Source organism: Cebus imitator, unplaced genomic scaffold (assembly GCF_001604975.1).
Source record: "Cebus imitator isolate Cc_AM_T3 unplaced genomic scaffold, Cebus_imitator-1.0 Scaffold669, whole genome shotgun sequence".
NCBI lineage: Eukaryota > Metazoa > Chordata > Mammalia > Primates > Cebidae > Cebus > Cebus imitator.
The window spans coordinates 648,129-653,496 of NW_016107984.1; the positions used below are offsets into that span (position 1 = coordinate 648,129).

Sequence of the window (5,368 nt, forward strand, 5' to 3'; positions counted from 1 at the left end):
CCCGGGAGGTGAAGGTTGCAGTGAGCCAAGATCGCGCCACTGCACTCTAGCCTGGGCAACAGAGCAAGACTCCATTTAAAAATATATATATAGGCCGGGTGCGGTGGCTCATGCCTGTAATCGTAGCACTTTGGGAGGCTGAGGCTGGCAGATCATGAGGTCAAGAGATCAATACCATCCTGGCCAACATGGTGAAACCCTGTCTCTACTAAAAATACAAAAATCAGCTTCATGTGGTAACACACACCTGTGGTCCCAGCTACTTGGGAGGCTGAGGCAGAAGAATCGCTTGAACCCAGGAGGCGGAGGTTGTAGTGAGCCGAGATTGCGTCACTGCATTCCAGCCTGGTGACAGAGCAAGACTCTATCTCAAAAAAAACATATATAGAGATATATATAGATATATATTTTTAATATACATATACTAAAATTGGAAGGATACAGAGAAGATTAGCATGGCCCCTGCACAAGGATGACGCACAAATTCGTGAAGCATTCCATATTTTTCCTAGAAATAGAAATTCCATTTGACCCAACAATCCCATTACTGGATATATACCCATAGGATTATAAATTGTACTATTATAAAGACACATGCACAGGTATGTTCATTGTGGCATTATTTACAATAGCAAAGACCTGGAACCAACCTAAATGCCCATCGATGATAGACTAGATAAGGAAAATATGGCACATATACACCATGGAATACTATGCAGCCATAAGAAACAATGAGTTCGTGTCCTTTGTGGGGACATGGATGAATCTGGAAACCATCATTCTCAGCAAACTGACACAAGAACAGAAAATCAAACATGTTCTCACTCATAGGCGAGTGTTGAACAATGAGAATACATGGACACAGGGAAGGGAGCATCACACACTGGGGTCTGTTGGAGGGGCTAGAGGAAGGACAGCGGGGAGTGGTTAGGTTGTAGAGGAATAACATGGGGAGAAATGCCAGATATAGGTGACGGGGGAATGGAGGCAGCAAACCGCCTTGCTAGGTATGTACCTATGCAACAATCCTGCCTGATCTGCACATGTACCCCAAAACCTAAAGTAAAATTAAAAAAAGAAAAATTGTATATATATATTATTTCACATGTGATAAAGTTATCCATGAGACATTTTACATTCTTTTCTTAAGTATTAAGTCTTTGAAACCTGATATTTCCCACTTACAGAACATCTCAATGCAGATGTTAAATTTTCCTGGGTATACTTAATGTTTATTTAGAATCCATAAAAATATTAGTTAAGGCCCAGTATGGTGGCTTATGCCTTAAAAAGGAAGGAAATTTTGACACATGTATGAACCCTATGTATTATGCTAATTGAACTAATCCAGTCACAAAAGTACAAACACTGTATGATTCCATTTCTATGAGGTACCTAGATTAGTCAAATTCATAGAGACAGAATGGTGATTGCCAGGAGCTCAGGGTGGAGGAGGAAATGGGTAGATGTCTAATGGGTGAGGAATTTTACCTTTGTAAGATGAAAAGAGTTCTGGAAATTGGTTACACAATGTGAATGTAGTTAATACTACTGACCTGTACACTTAAAAATCTTTAAATTTTATGTGCACTGTATATTACTACCATTAAAAATAAAATTGGCTAGGTGTGGTGGCTCACACCTATAATACCAGCGCTTTGAGAGGCCAAGGCAGAAGGGTCCCTTGAGCCCAGGAGTTCAAGACCAGCCTGGGCAATATGGCAAGACCCTCTCTCTACAAAAATAAACAAATTAGCCGAGTGTGCTGTTGTGCACCTGTGGTCTCAGCTACTCTGGAGGCTAAGGTGGGAGAATTACTTGAGCTTTGGGGATTGATGCTACAGTAAGCCATACTACGCTCCAGCCTGGGAGACAAAGCAAGACTGTGTCTCAAAAAATAATAAAATAAAATAGGCTGGTCGTGGTGGCTCACGCCTGTAATTTCAGCACTTTGGGAGGCCAAGGGGGGCAGATCATGAGGTCAGGTTTCAAGACCAGCCTAGCCAATATAGTGAAACCCCCGTTTCTACTAAAAATACAAAAATTAGCCAGGTATGGCGGCACATGCCTATAGTCCCAGCTACTCGGGAGGCTAAGGCAGGAGAATTGCTTGAACCTGGGAAGCGGAGGTTGCAGTGTGGGTAACAGAATGAGGCGCCATCTCAAAAAAAAAATATTTAAAAATAAACAAAATAAAAAATCAGGCCCTCAGTGGCACTAACTAAATTTTTTTTTGAGACAGACTCACTCTGTCTCCAGGCTGGAGTGCAGTGGCGCAATCTCAGTTCACTGCAACCCGTGACTCCTGGGTTCAAGCAATTTCCCTGCCTCAGCCTCCTGAGTAGCTGGGACTACAGGCATGCACCACCATGCCCAGCTAATTTTTGTATTTTTAGCAGAGACGGGGTTTCACCATTTTGGCCAGCATGGTCTCAATCTCTTGACTTTGTGATCTGCCCACCTCAGCCTCCCAAAGTGCTGGGATTACATACATGAGCCACCGCGCCAGGCTGGGCCACTACCACATTTCAAGTGCTCAATAATTCTACATGGCTAAATGGCCCCTGTATCATACAATGCTGCTCTAGTCTGAGACAGGACAATGGAAATCCTGTCTTAAATCTGCCCTGTTGCTCAGTCTGTGTGCTAGGGTACTGCCTTTCTTGACTTATCCTGAAGGGTTGGAAACCACTTGTCTGACGAGCCTTGCTTATTATTTTCTTATTTCACAATATGCTGCAGTATGCTTTGGAAGTTTTACTAATATGTATAGAAAAGCCTGGGTGCAGTGGCTTACTCCTGTAATCCCAACACTTTGGGTGGTCAGGGTGGGTAGATTACCTAAGATCAGGAGTTCAAGACCAGCTTGGCCAACGTGGTAAAACCTCATCTCTACTAAAAATAGAAAAATTAGCCAGATATGGTGATGGGCGCCTGTAATCCCAGCTAGTTGGGACGCTGAGGCAGGAGAATCGCTTGAACTTGGGAGGCAGATGTTACAATGAGCCAAAATAGCCCCACTGCATTCCAGCCTGGGAAACAGAGTAAGACTCTGTCTCAAAAAAAAAAAAAAAGTACAGAAGAAAGTGCAGCCTGCAGCCTTCTAATATGCTTTTAGTCTGTGGATGCAATATTTCTCAGAATGGAGGCATAGGGAGCTTAACTCCATTTGTCGCCTCATGAAATTGTACCCTAACATGGATGACTTCACATCAAAGGCATTGATCCAATGTCTATAATTGAAAGTAGCTTATTGTGAACAGCACAGGGACTTGATGTCTGAAACAGAGGGTAAAGGAGCGCTCTCCCCCAGGCATCAGTAGGGTTTGTTCTGACTTTGCCTCGAGGGCTTAATGTGGTTGCTTTTAATTTAGTTTTTAGTACAGTATAGGGTTCCTAACAAGTGCACAATATACATTTATTTCAGACAAGGATTGATTGGAAATGTGCTATTTTTATATTAGTCTTTAATTTCATTGCTGTGTGATTTAATCAAACTTTCCCCTTCTCAAATATTCTTTTTGTTTGTTTCCAGTTACATGCAGCTTCTGCATATGTTTTCTTTTCTGAAAATGTGTAATGTCTGACTTACCCCTCAGCTTGGCAGTAAGCTCTCTAAAAAGCAAGAACGCTAGTATCCAAGATGTTAAAAATTAAATAAATAAAAGCAAGAACAGGACAATTTAATTCTTACCTTCTACATCATCAGGCACAGAGCTCAATAAGTTGTCAGTATTTGCTGATTACTAGAAATGTTTTTTCTGTAAGAGTTTATGTGTATTTTTATGCTGCAGATAAAGACATAAAAAAAAATAGAGTTCATGCCGGGCGCAGTGGCTCAAGCCTGTAATCCCAGCACTTTGGGAGGCCGAGGCGGGTGGATCACGAGGTCAAGAGATCGAGACCATCCTGGTCAACATGGTGAAACCCTGTCTCTACTAAAAATACAAAACATTAGCTGGGCATTGTGGCACGTGCCTGTAGTCCCAGCTACTCAGGAGGTTGAGGCAGAAGAATTGCGTGAACCCAGGAGGCGGAGGTTGCAGTGAGCCGAAATCGCGCCATTGCACTCCAGCCTGGGTAACAAAAGTGAAACTTCCTCCCCCCCCAAAAAAAAGAAAAAAGAGTTCAGGTGTGTTTTAATTTTACTATATATGCTGCTGAAGTGAGCACATGTTCACATGTATTTTGTGTTTTTTTAGTTTGGGTTTTGTTTTGTTTTGTTTTGTTTGCTTTTTTGAGACATCTGTCACCCAAGCTGGAGTGCAGTGGAACAATCTTGGCTCATGGCAACCTCTGCCTCCTGGATTCTAGTGATTCTCCTGCCTCAGCCTCCCTCCTGGGTTCTAATGATTCTCCTGCCTCAGCCTCCCAAGCAGCTGGGACTACAAGCACACACCACCATGTTGGCTTATTTTTGACTTTTTAGTAGAGACAGGGTTTCACCATTGGTTGGTCAGGCTGGTTTCAAACTCCTGACCTCAAAAGTGATCAGCCTGTCTCGGCCTCTCAAAGTGCTGGTATTACAGGCATGAGCCACCAGGCCTAGCCCACATGTATTTTTTTTTTTTTTTTTTTTTTTTTTTTTTTTTTTTTTTTTTTTTTTTTTTGTGACAAAGTCTCATTCTGTCGCTCAGACTGACACGATCTCAGCTCACTGCAACCTCTGCCTCCTGGGTTCAAGCAATTCACATGCCTCAGCCTCCCAAATAGCTGGGATTACAGGCACCCACCATTACACACAGTTAATTTTTGTATTTTTAGTAGAGATAGTGTTTCACCATGTGGTCAGGCTGGTCTCGAACTCCTGATCTCAAGTGATCCAACCACCTTGGCCTCCCAAAGTTTTGGGTTACCAGGCATGAGCCACCGCGCCCGGACCACATGTTATGTTTTGTTTTGGTTTGGTATGGTTTGGTTTCAGACAAGGTCTCACTCTGTTGCCCAGACAGGAATGCAGTGATGCAATCTCGACTCACTGCAACCTCTGCCCCCCAGGTTCAAGCCATTCTCCTGCTTCAGCCTTCAGAGTAGCTGATACTACAGGCACGTGTCGCCCAGCTAAATTTTGAATTTTTAGTAGAGATGAGGTTTCACCATGTTGGCCAGGCTGGTCTTGAACTCATGACCTCAAGTGATCAACCAGCCTCGTCCTCCAAAGTAGCATGAGCCATGGCACTCAGCCCCTCATGTATTTTGAATTAAATTAGCCCGTTTTATTTAACAAAGGGAAATGCCTTTGTTGTTCACCAGTAATCAAGGGCAAAGACCAATTTCACTTAGTTACTGGTGCACCTAGTACAGCTGCCATGGCCCTTGCCTTAAGGAAGGACACAAGCAATGTTGAAATAGTCCTTAGAAAGAACTT

The 5,368-nt window shown here is 43.0% G+C and overlaps 1 non-coding gene across 1 annotated transcript; it reads left to right on the forward strand.

Annotated features, from left to right (window-relative positions):
* Positions 1-402: 402 nt before the first annotated feature.
* Positions 403-507, forward strand: LOC119469474. Its single transcript, XR_005198299.1, has one exon. It is a non-coding gene; the product is annotated as a U6 spliceosomal RNA (small nuclear RNA).
* The last annotated feature ends 4,861 nt before the right edge of the window (positions 508-5,368 follow it).